This window comes from Lepidochelys kempii, chromosome 3, assembly GCF_965140265.1.
Source record: "Lepidochelys kempii isolate rLepKem1 chromosome 3, rLepKem1.hap2, whole genome shotgun sequence".
Lineage (NCBI taxonomy): Eukaryota > Metazoa > Chordata > Testudines > Cheloniidae > Lepidochelys > Lepidochelys kempii.
Window position 1 is genome coordinate 73,243,458 of NC_133258.1, and position 15,954 is coordinate 73,259,411.

Consider the following 15,954-nt stretch of genomic DNA (forward strand, 5'->3'; position numbering starts at 1 on the left):
GATGCAGCTACATTTTTGTCACTGTATTCTCATTTTTGGAACATGCACTCTCGTTGGTTCTTTTCAAATGCAGAAAAGCTACAGTCCAAATTACTTTTTCCTTTTCAATGCAGAAAATTACTGGGTACGCACATTTCCTCTGAAGCAAATTTCTCACTCAAATGCAACTTTTTTTATATGGAGCATAATAGACATAATTGTTTCTGATGCAGTGTAAACTCACAGCTAAATATCTCACAAATTTCATTCATCAAATATAATTATTGCTAGAACTCTGTTTGAATTTAGCAGATTTTGAAGCCAAGGGCAAAAACCTATCTGTTTAGAATTTGGAAAGTATACCCAATGGTCAAAGATTATGTCTCATGTAGAAAGCCAATAACCATCAAAACCAGAACCTCTCATACAGCCAAATGGTGGAGGATTTTTCTTTGTACTTGTAAATACAGTATTACAGCAACAGTTGTGTTCAAGGCAGAGTAAGCTAGTCTACATTTGGCTGTTGCTCAAGTTTGCCATTAAATTTAAAGTTTTCCTTTTTAATTTGACCTGTTTCTCTACCAAATTCTAGCCACCTACCAGTGATTTTCTTCAAAAGCTTAAAGTTGACACGTGGTTTAAACACATAGAAAGGAAGAACTCTAACATGCCCCTTTACATGGTCCCACTTGGGTTTTGTTTTGCTTTGTTTTTACAATTATCATGGTTTATTTTAATTCACATTTGGTTGGGTTAAAGATGACCTGTAATGTTAATTTTTTTTACCATGTTTATTATTATGTAAGTCTATAAATAGGCCCAATGGCCTGTGATGGGATGTTAGATGGGGTGGGATCTGAGTTACTACAGAGAATTCTTTTTTGGGTATCTGGCTGGTGAATCTTGCCCATACGCTCAGGGTTTAGCTGATCGCCATATTTGGGGTCAGGAAGGAATATTCCTCCAGGGCAGATTGGAAGAGGCCTTGGAGGTTTTTCGCCTTCCTCTGTAGCATGGGGCAGAGGTCACTTGCTGGAGGATTCTCTGCTCCTTGAAGTCTTTAAACCATGATTTGAGTACTTCAATAGCTCATACATAGGTGAGAGGTTTTTCGCATGAGTGGGTGGGTGAGATTCTGTGGCCTGCGTTGTGCAGGAGGTCGGACTAGATGATCGTAATGGTCCCTTCTGACCTTAATATCTATGAATCTATGAACAAATACACTTAGCACAAACAGGGATATAGGTAGGTAGTACAGATTAGGGAAACATTTTTTAAATACAAAACCAAAATGTTATAAATAATGTAACTAATTTTACATCCCTTCTTTGACCCCACACCTGTGTAAGGGGGGCCTGGCAGATTTCTCTCGCTACATAGGAGGGAAAGGATTTTTTCAGTGCCTTAACATTCAATTCCCTGCTTCAGATAGAGCAAGGAGTGGGGCATAGAACCAACAGGAATGGGTAATTTACTTGTTAACCTAACTGACTCTTGACTGATGAGACAATTGAATTAGCTAGTTTCCAATCATGCAGACATGCGTGTCCAGTATCACCAGCAGATTGAAAAAGAGATGAATGAATGAGTGAATCTGCTGGTGATACTGGACATGCAAGACTACATGATTGGAAACTAGCTAATTCAGTGAAGATGGATAGGGCCAAGGCTATAAACAGATTCCATCCACACCTGTTCTGAGTCACCATTTCCATTTGAGCCAGTTGGGGTGTTACCTGGTTGGTCTTATATACCATGTTATACCACTTGGATATCCACAGCCTCTCTCTTGGTGCACTCTTCCATAGTAAACAATTTTAAGCAGTCAGTATGGGGTCAATCTAGCAACATAGCCAAACCACTGTAGTTTGCATCTTTTGATGACTCTAGACATGCACGACACTTTCAGTCCTTTATGGGTGTCGCCATTTCTTAATCTACCTAGCTATGTCATACCTAGGATATGGCAAGGGCACCTTATTTCCAATGTTTGTAGTTTTTGCTCCAGACACTTTGTCAATACTCATGTTTCACAACCATAACGAAATGTGGGTACAACGTTTATACAACGTATATAATCTGGTTTTAGCTGTTACGGATTTTACTTTCCAAACATTTTTATTCAGTTACATGAATGGTCTCCTGGCAGCAGCTATCCACTTGTCAATGTCATCTTCATGGTAGTTGCCATATGTTATAATGGAATCCAAGTAGAAGAATCTATCTACGTGTGATATGTCTAAACCATTAATGACTAGTTTAGTCAGTTTGTTGATTTCTGATTTCACTAATTTCACATTAGTTTGGTCTTTTGTTCATTCATTTTTAATCCCCATTCTCTGGCTCGTGTTTACAGGTTAATTGCTGCTTCTTGATTATATTATCATTATGATAGGCATTATCATTACTATATCATCTGCAAAGTCAAGATGATTGATAATTTGCCAGGATATCCTGCAGCCTCCACCAACGTTACTAAGGGAGCTTGTATAAGATGTTTTCTAAGGCCACGTCTATACTAAAGAGGCACAGCTAGGGTGCTCTAGCTATGCTGCCATAGTTTAGATACTTACTCAAGTGATGGATGGGAATTTTCCATTGTTGTAGAACTCCACCATCCCAAATGATGGTAGAAAGATCAACAGAAGCATTTTTCCATGAACACAGCTATGTCTACCCTGGGGCATAGGATGGCAAAGATATAGCACTATGGGGTGTGGATTTTTCACATCCCTGAGCATTGTAGCTATGCAAACCTTTTAAGTGTAGACCAGGCCTAACTGTACAGCAAAAAATATTGGATTTAGTATGAATCCCTGTTTGACTTCAGTTTTCACTTCAAACCACTATGTCATAGAATCATACAATATCAGGGTTGGAAGGGACCTCAGGAGGGCATATAGTCCAACCCCCTGCTCAAAGCAGGACCAATCACCAACTAAATCATCCCAGACAGGGCTTTGTCAAGCCTGACCTTAAAAACCTCTAAGGAAGGAGATTCCACCACTTCCCTAGGTAACCCATTCCAGTGCTTCATCACCCTCCTAGTGAAAAAGTTTTCCCTAATATCCAACCTAAACCTCCCCCACTGCAACTTCAGATCATTACTCCTTGATCTGTCATCTGCTACCACTGAGAACAGTCTAGGTCCATCCTCTCTGAAACCCTCTTTCAGGTAGTTGAAAGCAGTTATCAAATCCCCCCTCATTCTTCTCTTCTACAGACTAAACAATCCCAGTTCCCTCAGCCTCTCCTCATAAATCATGTGCTCCAGCCCCCTAATCATTTTTGTTGCCCTCCACTGGACGTTTTCCAATTTTTCCACATCCTTCTTGTAGTGTGGGGCCCAAAACTGGACACAGTACTCCAGATGAGGCCTCACCAGTGCCAAATAGAGGGGAATGATCACGTCCCTCAATCTGCTGGCAATGCTCCTACTTATACAGCCAAAAATGCTGTTAGCCTTCTTGGCAACAAGGGCACACTGTTGACTTATATCCAGCTTCTCGTCCACTGTAACCCCTACGTCCTTTTCTGCAGAACTGCTGCCTAGCCACTCGGTCCCTAGTCTGTAGCGGTGCATGGGATTCTTCTATCCTAAGTGCAGGACCCTGCACTTGTCCTTGTTGAACCTCATCACATTTCTTTTGGCCCAATCCTCCAATTTGTCTAGGTCCCTCTGTATCCTATCCCTACCCTCCAGTGTATCTACCACCCCTCCCAGTTTAGCTCACCGAGAACTTGATTGCATCTCAAGCTATGCTATATAGAATCTGCAATATTTGAACCAAACTTGCTTCTAAAATGTACCACTATCAGGTCTAAAAATAACCAGGTCTCTGAAAAACAACCAGGAACTTGGTCCAGATGGTATCCGCCTGAAGTGTTAAAACATGGCAGAACAGGCATAGTCATGCTCCTTTGCAAACTATTTAACCTCGTTTGGACGAAGAGTGAAGTCCCTGAAGACTGGCTATGCTCAATCACTGTATCACTCTTTTAAACAGATGACCCAATGTATTGCAACAGCTACAGAGAAATATGTCTTATAAGCATTCCTAGCAAGGTATTCTGTAGAAGAGGGATTCTCAGCCAAATGCAAAAAAGAGCACAGGAAATCCCTTCTGAGTCACAAGCTGGCTTTACACCTGAACCTGGACTGTAGATAAGATATTGTTTTTTATCAAATCTTGGAGAGATGCAGAGTTCAACGAACCTCTGTTTTGCACATTCATTGACTTTAAGCATTAGACTTTGTAAACAGAGAGGATCTGTGAAAAACACTCAAGAGGTATGATTTAAGCAGAACTATTCATAAAAAGAGATTATTTAAAATGGAAGTATTTTTCTCTTTTCCATTTAGAACTACAACTATATATTTTAAAAGTGAAAAGTACTAAAGCAACAACCACCACCTCTGGATTGAGCAATTAGTGACACTTAATTACCCTCTTAAGGAGTATGCCTTCTGCCCTTAATTCAGCAATGGTTAATGGCCAAAAAATGCCCAAACATGGGAAGTGAGATTACAAACCATGAACAGATATAGAAAGAAAAGAAAAATAGCATTTACTTAGTTCTTCAGAAAGAGCATGGTCTAGTCTTTAGTTCACAAGAAAGGGCATCAGCGTTCTGGGTTAACTGCCAGTACCGCCACTGACTTGCTGTGCCCCAGTTTCCTCATTAGTAAAACAGTTATTATCCACCTGCTTCACAGGGATGTCATGAGGACTAGTTAGCATTTGGGACACTCTTCAATATCATCAAATGAAAAGAAGTGCAAAGTATTGCTGAAAACTTGCACTGCCAATGATGTTCCATGGTCTTTGCCTAATCGTTAGATTAACCAACAGGAAGATCCATTTTTAACTTCACAACTTCATTCTCAAATTTCCACTGGATTTGTATCCAATGTATCTAAATTGGATATTTAAGTTCAGCGTCCATTTACCCCTGCAGTAACACCCTTTCCTGTCACAAAAATCCAAAACATACAAATCCAGGCAGGATCCCTTGAACAGAATAAGGAATAGTCTGAATAAGTCATCTTTCAGTGCTCTTTTTGAGATTGCATGCACTGATGTTCAGCAGAATCTTCCCATTCCGAGCAGCCTGTTAAAAAATAAGTTAAGTCTACTGACACAGATATGACAAACACAGGCCTCTCTTGAGGTGATCGTATTTATCGTTATGAATGTTATCTGAATGTTTGAGCCAGCCTTGAAAGTACGAAAACTTCGAAGACCATTATGTTGAGATGTGCCAGAGGATACGGACCCATAGAATATTCATAGCCTTTTGTATCAATACATGTTAGGGTGATTAATGCAAAATCCCAAGGCTGATTTTGCAGGCTTTGAAGTCTTACCTCCCAAGGGAAGGGGCATCGACTAGTTTTACCTATTTTCAGGTTGCTGGGAGACAACAGTTTTGCGGATACAAAGACTGTGATTAAACAGACTCGGGGATCTTCTTTCTGATCCCACAAATGGTCATGACCTTTCATCTAAGGTAGCACCCCACCCTGCTGAAGGTTTAGAAAGACTGGAACCTGCCAGCGTCCACACAGGACTGATGGGCAACTCCTGGTACAATTAGTATGCATTGAGACCTTTTATTTGTTTCATGTTTTCTCTGTGTGTTTTTGTCCTTCAGTAAATGTACTCTGCTAAGAAAGAGCTGGATAGTCACTTATAACCACTGGTAAACCACTGTCATAGTCCTTGAAGAGAAAGCAAATTCCAGAAGCTGGACGTTAGTCAGATCTGCTTGGAAAGAACGTGAGTCCCTGCCCAGAGAGGGGATAGCTAGAGACCTGAGAGAGCATTCCTGGAGCCGGCCCTGGAGGTGGTCAAAGATGCAGTTATTCTGAAATTGTAACAACTAAGTCCAAACATAAGGGAGAACAGCAGCAGTTTGCCCTCCAGTAAAACTGAAAAGATACTTTTTGCTGGATGCGGTTAATATTCTGTTAAGTATAACTTAGGCCCCAATTCTGCAGGGTACTTAAGCATATTCCTAACTTTGAAGCCAACTGGACTACTCATGTGCTTAAAATTAGGAACATGCTTAGAAACCTAACTGTGTTAAGGGCCTGATCCAAAGCCCTCTGAAATCAATGGAAAGAAACAGCATTTAAACACACAGGCTGCTGTGGAATTTCATAAGGAGGGTGAATGAAGTTCGCAGAAAGTAACGGACATCAACACAACCATATTAGAGGAGTGAAAATGATTGGACAGCTACAATAACAGGAATGGACCATCTAGTCACCACCACCACCGCACCCAGTTGTCAACAGGATAGTTCTCTACTTTAACAAATATCTAATGTGACATCTGTCAAACAGGCTAGGAGGCCTGAGTATTACTTGTTCGTATGGCTCTGGTGAATTCACACCATCCATTTTGAAATGAGCATTTTGCAAACTCTTCTACTTATTCTCAAAGGGAAATGAGAGAGTATCAGCGAGCCTTAAAAGCCGAAACATCTTAATGCTTTTTGGCAGCTCCCAATGATCTCAGTTATTTACAAATATTTTGTATACATAAAAATCAAAGCACAAGGTAAATGTAGTGGGAGGCAGAATTGCATTCCTCTGGAATGTTTATGGACACTTGTCTCTCTTTCTGGTTCTTAAAAGGCTGGAAAGGCTTTGACCTGTTTCACAATCACTCTGTCACAGTTTTCCCAAATGGTCAGAAGTCAGTATTAATGGATGTTATTTTGCAATCAGCTCAAAATTAACGATGTGTTTATTCCAATAAATAGGATAGGAGGGAATATTATTTAGCCATGTATAAAAACAACACAGATAAAATGCAGTGCTAAGATTATGATAGGTATTCATCACTAAATCTGCTCCCTGTTTAACAAGATCAGCGTCATAAACTGTTAATCTTTTCTCCCAGCCTCACTAAACCATCAGCTAAGGGAACAGGTTTGCCAGCAGGGAGAAAACAGTGCCAAGAACTTGGAAGGATTAAATTCAAATTTAACTTGTCAGATCTTCCCACAAGGTAAGCATATTCTTTGAAATCATTTTTTATTTCTTCTCATTACTTGCATGCTACGAGAAGATGCCATCAGTAAGAGCTGGTAGTGTTTTTACAGCCAATTAAAAAAGCAATCTAGAATATCTGTGACATCTAGGAATAACTTTAACCTCAAGCTGCCAAGCAGGTGGATAAAAATAAAGCATTTTTTAAAGAAATGAAAGTCAATCAGAACAGTTTGTACTGTGTCCAATTGGTATTCCCCATTATATGTATTGAGAAACTCTCTCAAATCAGTAAAATCTATCAACATGAAAAAAAAAATGTCCTGATCCAGCAGAGTTCTGCATAGATGGAACCCCATGCATACACAGAGCTGAGTCAATGCGACTCTGTGCAGGCATGTCTGCCCACACAGAGCAGCTTACCTAAGTTTGGCCACTGTATATTAATGAAGGCACTCAAAGAAATATAAGAATACCCAAATTATTTTGATTTCAAGGTCAAAACCAATACCTTACTGCACCACAAATGAGTATTGCTTTGTGAGATACATCACTTCACCTCTCTTTGCTCTTCAGGATAGTGACTGTCCCTTAGGATATGTCTACTCATTTTAAAATGCTAGATTGCACTTCACTGTATACACTCACTGCAGCGATGGGAGGGGTTCTCCCATTATTGTAATTAATCCACCTCCCAAGAGGCAGTAGCTAGGCTGAGAGAAGACTATCTCCACTGACTTGCACTGTCTACACCAGGGGCTAGGTCGGCATAGCTACGTGACTTAGAGATATGGATTTTTCATAGCTATGTTGATGCAAGTTCCCAGTGCAGACCAACCATTAGTATGTGTTCATACAGTGTCTAGCACAAAGGGGCCACAAACACAGATGAGGGCTTTAGACACCACTGTAATACAAATAATACATGCAAGTATTCAGAACCATCCATCATACAAGACATACCAGAATGCTCATGACTCCCTCAAAAGGCTGCAAAAGCTTTTCAATAGCTTTTGGTGTCAGTCCAACAATATTCTTTTGGCTAGCTTTCATTAAATTTGGTTTGGACATTTTGGGAATGTAACATATGATACAATGTCTGAGCTCTTGTACTCAAATAAACCAAACCCTGCTTACCTTGAATACCTTAAACTGCACAATCAGGGTCAAATACACCTTCCATGCCCCACCTGAAAACTTGGTCTGTACGCTGAGAAGGTGGTAAGTAGAGCTTAGGACAAGCCCAGTCTAGGTTGCAAAGCTGCAGAGCTGTTCTGTTAAAGCTAATTCAGCTTCCTGGCTGAGGCAGTTTACATGTCACCTACATGCACTCTTTCGTGGCATGGGAGGATCAGATGATCCATGTAGTACACTTTCGGCTTTGTCTACTGGGCAATGCCAAGCAGAGAGAGAACCTAGACCCAGGCTCCATGCCAGGCAGGGGGTATATCTCTTCCATGGCTCCCCTCTACACTTTCACCCATTTATATCCTGGAAATATACCTGTTCTGCTGCCAGGGAAGAGGGAGCTGGCTGGATTTGCTCCTTAGTCATTAATGGTTTAACAAAACGTTAGCAGCTGTCTATGAATGGAACTTAAAAGTGCACACACAGTTTGTCCTTTTTATGAGGTAACACATCATTATTGAAATGTCCTAACTTCCATTACTGACAGAGCTAGGCAAAATATGCACACTTATCTCATTATTGCTTTCATAGATACCTGCCTGACTGAAAGAGTAAGGATCGGGGGGGGGGACGCGACATTAGGGTCGAAATGGGGGTATTAGAATGAGTGGAAAAAATGTGACTATTTTGTATTCTTTACAAATTGTGGGCTGGGTATGTTGCTCACGTGGTATCTAGTGACTGAATGAGCCTCCCACCTGTAGCATAGTATCTTTACTAGCAAACTTTGCAGCCATAATGATCCACCAGAGATAACAACAGTGGTCAGAAGCCACCACTCTCCTGCTGCCCAGCTCTGAAGGCAGCAGTGCAGAAGTAAGGGTGGCATGGTATGGTATTGCCCCCCTGACTTCCGTGCTGCAGCTGGCGGAGTGCTGCCTTCAGAGCTGGGCTTCCGGACAACAGCCACTGCTTTTCAGATACCCAGCACTGAAGGCCGTGCAGAAGTAAGGGTGGCAATACCACAACTCCCCTAAAATAAACTTGCAACCCCCCTGCAACTCCCTTTTGGGTCAGGACCCGCAATTTGAGAAATGCTGGTCTCCTCCCGTGAAATCTCGTCTTTTGTGTGCTTTTAACCTATACTATACAGATTTCACGGGAGGAGACCAGATTTCACAATCCATGATGCATTTTTCATGGCCATGAATTTGGTAGAGCCCTACACGTAACTGCCACTCTACATTTAAGATAGCTGTAAGAAACAGTTAAGCTCCTTCATGAAACAGTAGTGGCCTTCATCCCAAACAAAGGTACATGTCACCACCCAAAACCAAGACACATGGTGGCTGATCAGGAATTTGAATTATGAGGGAAAGAGGCTTGGCTGGGTACTGTTTGTAGTAGAAGTTTGTGTGTGTAAGAAAAGCAGAAACTTCTGAGAAGCCAAGACAGAAATTAGCATGAAACACAAGCCTGAACAAGCACTGAATGTGTGGTGCTGGTAAAAGCTTAGAGAAAGAGCTTTGGGGCTGGGTTCCGGCTGAAAGGGGGCTTTGAACTGTAAGCAAAGAAACTATATCTCCTGTTGGTTTTCTCCTGTGTTCAGGGGGGAGCAGGTCTTTGTACAATTTCTATAAATAAACAGAATTGTATCAAATATCGGACTTCATCAGCAATTTCTCCTCCTAAAGGAAAAAACCTGCAGAGCCCCAAACTTTCTCAAATATCCTACCATATCTCCCTTAACTCTTACACACATAAAACCAAAAGAATTTTCAGACTGCTTTCCAGTATATTACTTAGAATTCTGGAAAGGTCAGGATTACATATTTGGAAGCAGTTATATATTAACTCATGCTTTCTTACACGTTAGTAATTCAAGATCATATTTCCCTCACTAATTCAAGAACATGTTTCCCTCCATGAGCTTAAAGATATTTCAGTTAACTCATTTTGTTAATATTAAAGCTTAGCCAAGGAGTTTCTTAACCCCAAAGATTTTACTCTAAAAAGCATTCAAGAGTTACAGATCTTTGAAAAATAACAGATGACCAAAGAGGCACCGTCCCCATGTTTGATCCCAGCCCTTCAGTGAGTCTGAGGTTTATCAGCCTTTTAGGCAAGGCAGTGTCCCTCCTGCCTTCTCCCTCTCCAGCAAGAACATGAAACAATGGGTGTTACCATACACACTATAACCGGAGTGATCACTTAAGGTGAGCTATTACCAGCAGGAGAGCAGGGCTGGGGGAGGAGAACCTTTTTGTAGTGATAATCAAGGTGGGCCATTTCCAGTAGTTGACAAGAACGTCTGAGGAACAGTGGGGGGTGGCGGGGGGGGGGGGAGATAAACACGGCTCTTCTGGCTCTGTCAATCTCCAACGAGAAACTGCTGAATTGGAATAAATTTGCAAACTGGATACAATTAACTTAGGCTCAAATAGAGACTGGGAGTGGATGGGTCATTACACAAAGTAAAACTATTTCCTCATGTTTATCCCCCCACCCCACCCCCCACTGTTCCTCAGACATTCTTGTCAACTGCTGGAAATGGGCCACCTTGATTATCACTACAAAAGTTTCCCCCCACCCCCACGCTCTCCTGCTGGTAATAGCTCACCTTAAGTGATCGCTTAAGTGTTACAGTGTGTATGGTAACACCCATCGTTTCATGTTCTCTATGTATATAAATCTCCCCACTGTATTTTCCACTGAATGCATCCGATGAAGTGAGCTGTAGCTCACGAAAGCTTATGCTCAAATAAATTTGTTAGTCTCTAAGATGCCACAAGCCCTCCTTTTCTTTTTGCGAATACAGACTAACACAGTTGCTACTCTGAAACCTGCTCTTAAGGACAGTCTCTCTCTCCTCTTGTAGTCCTCTCCCACAGTCATACACACCACCGGGTAGAAAAAATACTGTTCCATGGAGGTAGGCCAATATTTGAGAGTCAAAGTCAATGGCCTGAGATCGCAGATTTGATACCTTCTCACCCATAGTCCTTCAACAAGGTATCAAACTCCTTTTCTGGGCAGGGCTGCTGTCTGGAGTGTACTTTGACAGGCTGTTATAAAGACCAAACAGTAACAAATTGTGATACATCCTACCCCTCTATCATCCTTGCTGGTAGCGCTCTCTCTTCCACACTTAAATTACCTTAACTTCTCCTCCCACCCCAAAGGCATTTTTCCATAGGACCCTACCGCTCTTTGGTCTTTATATCTTTACCTATCCATCAAACAGTTTTGATAATTATTTTTATGGTAGATCTTTTATTGTAGTTTCTTAATGTTTATTTTATCATTTAACTGTAAATCATAGCGAAGTGCCCCATCTACCTTCATTGGCATCATAAGGAATTCAAGTACCTTTAGTAAATACAAATGAGCAATAAAAAATAAATAATGAAATGTAAAACTCAGGAAATTAATATTTCATAATTGTATCTATTTTATCTATCTGCCTACATGAGTTAAAAATACCAGCTTCAAATAGTCTGATATTCTGGGAACACTCAGCTACCACTACATTTATAGTCTGTTTCCTTAGCAACACTATATAAGCCATCTGGCTGCACACAGCTAAATACTAATATCATAGTTCATCTATATCACAAATAGGCTAAAAAGGCATTTATATTTTAAAGTGTGTAGTCACTATGATAATTGAGTACGCTAATAAAACAAAAAAGTTATTGGTATTCTTGGGGGATAGGGAGGGGAAAAGTACACACATTGGCTTGATCAACTGGATGCCTCGGAGGACTGATAACGGGATACAGAGTCTTTCACTGGGCTGCCAGAAAAACTCCCACTCCTCTCACTGCAATCAGCAGAGCTGCTCAAGATGACAGTCCCTTGGTTTGAAAGGGAGAGAGATGCTGGCAGGTCATTTTCCAAGAAGAATTTTCAATTTTAGAACTCTTCCTTCATCTTCATCCTACAGAGCTCAGATTTTACAGTCTTCAGGATGCACTACAATGCTCATTTGTTTTCTTGAGCCTTTCTGGGAGGCGCAGTTTGAGGAAGTTGAGGTATGGTGCTATATACACTGAACTATTAAGTGTAATACAGGCTTATGGCACAATTAAGCAGGCTATAGACATGAGGTGGTCTGGCAGCAGAATTATTTATGGTAAGGATATTTCTCCTTCAGTTTTTTCTTTTTATTTTTTGGGTGGTTTTTTAAAGATAACTGTACAGGTATCTAGAGCTTGATTGAACTGGCAATTTAAATAAACGTAAAGAAATAAATTCAGCCCAAGTCAGTATTGCCCATACACTGCTACGAACTGATGTTTCTTAGTCTCTGTGAAATGAGTGAATGGATACAGTCCAGTTCCTGGTAGACAGGTGTCCACATAGTAACTGCAGTGGAAACGTCTCAGAGTAAAGAGAAAAGGTTTGCCTGCCCTCTTACAAGTCAGGCACAGTTATCTTAACTGCATCTGTCAGGGATGTAAAAAATTTCATGCCCTGTGTAATGTAATTAAGCTGACCTAAGCCCCAGTGTAGATACTGCAAGGCTGACAGAAGAATTCTTCTGTCGACCTAGCTACCTCCTCACATGGCATGTCTATATTACAAACTTTTGCCAATGCAAGTTGCACCAATATAATGCCACCATAGTATATCACTTGTACACGTGATACTTGGCTCCCTGCACTGGTGCTATGCGTATTCACCAGAAGCATTTGTGACGATGCACAGCGTGGTACACCATGGGTAGGTACCCCAGCATGCAACTCACCACCATCCAGTGCACTTTTTGGGAAGTTTTGGCAGTGCAAGGGGGACAGAAACGGGTCATGCTTGGCTGCCTGGGAGCAAGGAGTCAACTTCCCAGCATGCAACTTTCTCCATCTCATAATGTCATCTATATTCCCATAATTTTTGCACCTTTCAAAAAAAAAATCTCATAAACCCATCTGGCCCTTCTCATTGTCCACCATCTCTGACAGAAACACAGAGCCTGCACAGTTCTGTACTACTGTCATGAGTGTTACAAGCACAGGGCGCACGATCCTTCAGTATTTGTAGAGCCACAAGAACCACTGAATCAGAGGGGAACATGATGATTCTGTGGAGGACAGCAAGAACCAATTCAAGTTGTTGGTGGCATTCACAGAGCAGCTGCAGATGGTGAAGTGTTGCTTCTGAGCCTGAGAAACAAGCACTGACTGGTGGGATCACAATGTAATATGGATTTGGGATGATGAGCAGTGGCAGCAGAACTTTTGGATGGGCAAGGCCATGCTCCTGGATCTATATGGCAAGCTTGCGCCAGCCCTCCAGCACAGGGACATCACAAGGAGATTTCATGGACTGTGGAGAAGCAATTGGCAATCACATTCTCAAAGCTTGCAACACCGGACTGCTACCAGTCAGTGGGAAATCATTTTGAAGGCAGAAAATCCACTAGGGGGGCCCTTGCCATGCCAGCCTGCAGGGCCATTAATCATCTCCGGTTATGCAGGACTGTGACTTTCAGCAATCTGAGATGGATGGATTTGCAGCAGTGGCTTTCCTGAACTGCAGTGGAGCAACAGACAGAACTCATCTTCCTATTTTGGCACCAGACCACCTTGCCGCAGACGCTGACATTTTTAAGGACACAGGACTGTACAGAAAGCTACAAGCAGGAAGTTTCTTTCCCCATTGATGGATTAGCACTGGTGATGTTGCAATGTCAACAGTGATCCTGGGGAACCCAGCCTACCTAACTCAGGAAGCTGTACACCCACCACCTTGACAGCACCAAGGAAAAATTTATCTATTGGCTCAGCAGGTGCAGAATGACAGTTGAATGTGCTGTTGGTAGACTGAAGGGAGGCTGGCATTGTTTACTCACAAGAGTGGATCTGAGTGAAAACATCATCCCACTGCCTGCTGTGACCTGCATAATAACATCTGTGAAGCAAAGAAGGAAATGTTGCAGCCGGGCTGGAGGGTGGAAGTGGAGCAGCTGTCTGCTGAATTTGAAAAGCTGGACACAAGGGCTATCAGAAGAGCTCAGTGCAGAGCTATCCCACTCAGGGAGGCTTTGAAAAAGAACTTTAATAGTAAAAAGAAACGGAGTACTTGTGGCACCTTAGAGACTAACCAATTTATTTGAGTATAAGCTTTCGTGAGCTACAGCTCACTTCATCGGATGCATACTGTGGAAAATACAGAAGATGTTCTTATACATACAAACCATGAAAAAATGGGTGTTTACCACTACAAAAGGTTTTCTCTCCCCCCACCCCACTCTCCTGGTAGTAATAGCTTATCTAAAGTGATCACTCTCCTTACAATGTGTATGATAATCAAGGTGGGCCACTTCCAGCACAAATCCAGGTCTTCTCCCCACAAACCCACTCTCCTGTTGGTAATAGCTTATCTAAAGTGATCACTCTCCTTACAATGTGTACGATAATCAAGGTGGGCCATTTCCAGCACAAATCCAGGTTTCCCCCCACAATGCACTGTGATGTACTGTGTTCTACCTCGCCCTGCTGTTCTGGTGCCTGTTAGCAACTGTGAGGTGCTTGGTGCACATGCATAATGTAACACTGTCAATGCACCTATTAATTTTGTGGCATTTGCTGTACATTTACGATCACTACACTGTGTTTGTTACTGATCCTATGAGTTGTGTCACACTGTGCAACGAGGAAGTGGGTGCTTTCATTACTGCTAGGCATTCTGCAGCATATTTCGGGAGCTAATAAAGATGAATTATTTTCCGAACAATACAATGTTATTGACTAACAAAAACACTGCAAAAAATTCTGTGCAAGTTAAAAGCAAGTACATTAAAATCTTAATAAATTTATGAAATAAAACTTAAGAATATTTATTTCCATTTTAGCAATTGCTGCTCTCATAGGTCAGTGTATGTGAAGTTGTGATTGTCCGAAATGTCCCCTGGTGTGGAATGGCAGGGGTAGGGATGCACCCCCAGATTCCATTTGGAATGTTGAGGGGAGCATAGGGAGGTGCTATAATGGAGTTCTCCAGAGGCTGAAAAGGGAGATCAACCCATGATTGTTAAACCTGTAGGTTCACAAGAGTTTGCAGCGGTGTTTGCTGCTGGAAAAGCTCCATTATGGACTAGTGCATCTCCTCCTCCACTTTCTGCTGAGAGTTTCTCATGTCTGCTCTTTCCTTCTCCATGCAGTCTGCAATATTCACCCTCCAGGCCCCCTGCTCACGATCTGATACAGCACTGGCTTGCAGGATCTCGCTGAACTTGTCATCCTGAGTCCTCTTCTTTCTCCTCCTTAGCTGGCTAAGGCATTTTGTGGGTGTGGAGCAGGAACCCCTCAAGGACATAACAGCAGCAACTACAGATGAAACACACAGAGGTACCACTGTAAGTATAGTCACAATAGAAAGCAAAAATAAAGATTTCAGAACTCCCTTCCCTTGCTCCCCTAAAGTTTTAAAGAAGACATGCTTAAAGGCACATCTGCTTTGGAGTGCTTGTGCACCACACCACTCACTGCATCAGCCATGGTGAGCATGGCCTGCCAGGGGCGAGGGTAACTAGAAGGGTATTGCTCAGTTGCATGAAATCATAAGTAGAGGGAAATGGTACTAAATACTGGCACCATTTTCTACAGGCAGTGGAGATTTTAGCTGAGATATCACTCCTGAGGGTGATAAAGGCACCAAGAATACAGCTGCTGCTGGCATCCCAAAGCTGCCAGGGCCCATATGCCGTTAGCCTGTTGACTGCAATGGTGACTGCCAAAGTAATTGTTGACCAGGATGGGAAAGTGTCCTACCGCGGACAAAGAAATAGGGATGCCATCTGTAGAAACCTTCGGGAAAGGACTACAGAGTAACTCCATAAAAGTTTT

The 15,954-nt window shown here is 41.9% G+C and overlaps 1 protein-coding gene across 4 annotated transcripts in view; it reads right to left on the reverse strand.

Annotated features, from left to right (window-relative positions):
• The window catches only part of GPR63 (G protein-coupled receptor 63), a 51,331-nt gene that overhangs the window by 23,593 nt on the left and 11,784 nt on the right, over nucleotides 1-15,954 (reverse strand). For 2 of the 4 annotated variants that reach the window (XR_012157997.1, XR_012157995.1), the window contains exon 3: nucleotides 14,195-15,435. The exons of the other annotated variants lie outside the window; for them this stretch is intronic. The gene's annotated coding sequence lies outside the window, so the exon portion shown is untranslated. Of the gene's footprint in view, nucleotides 1-14,194; nucleotides 15,436-15,954 lie in introns of those variants that run through there. 4 annotated transcript variants of the gene reach the window in all.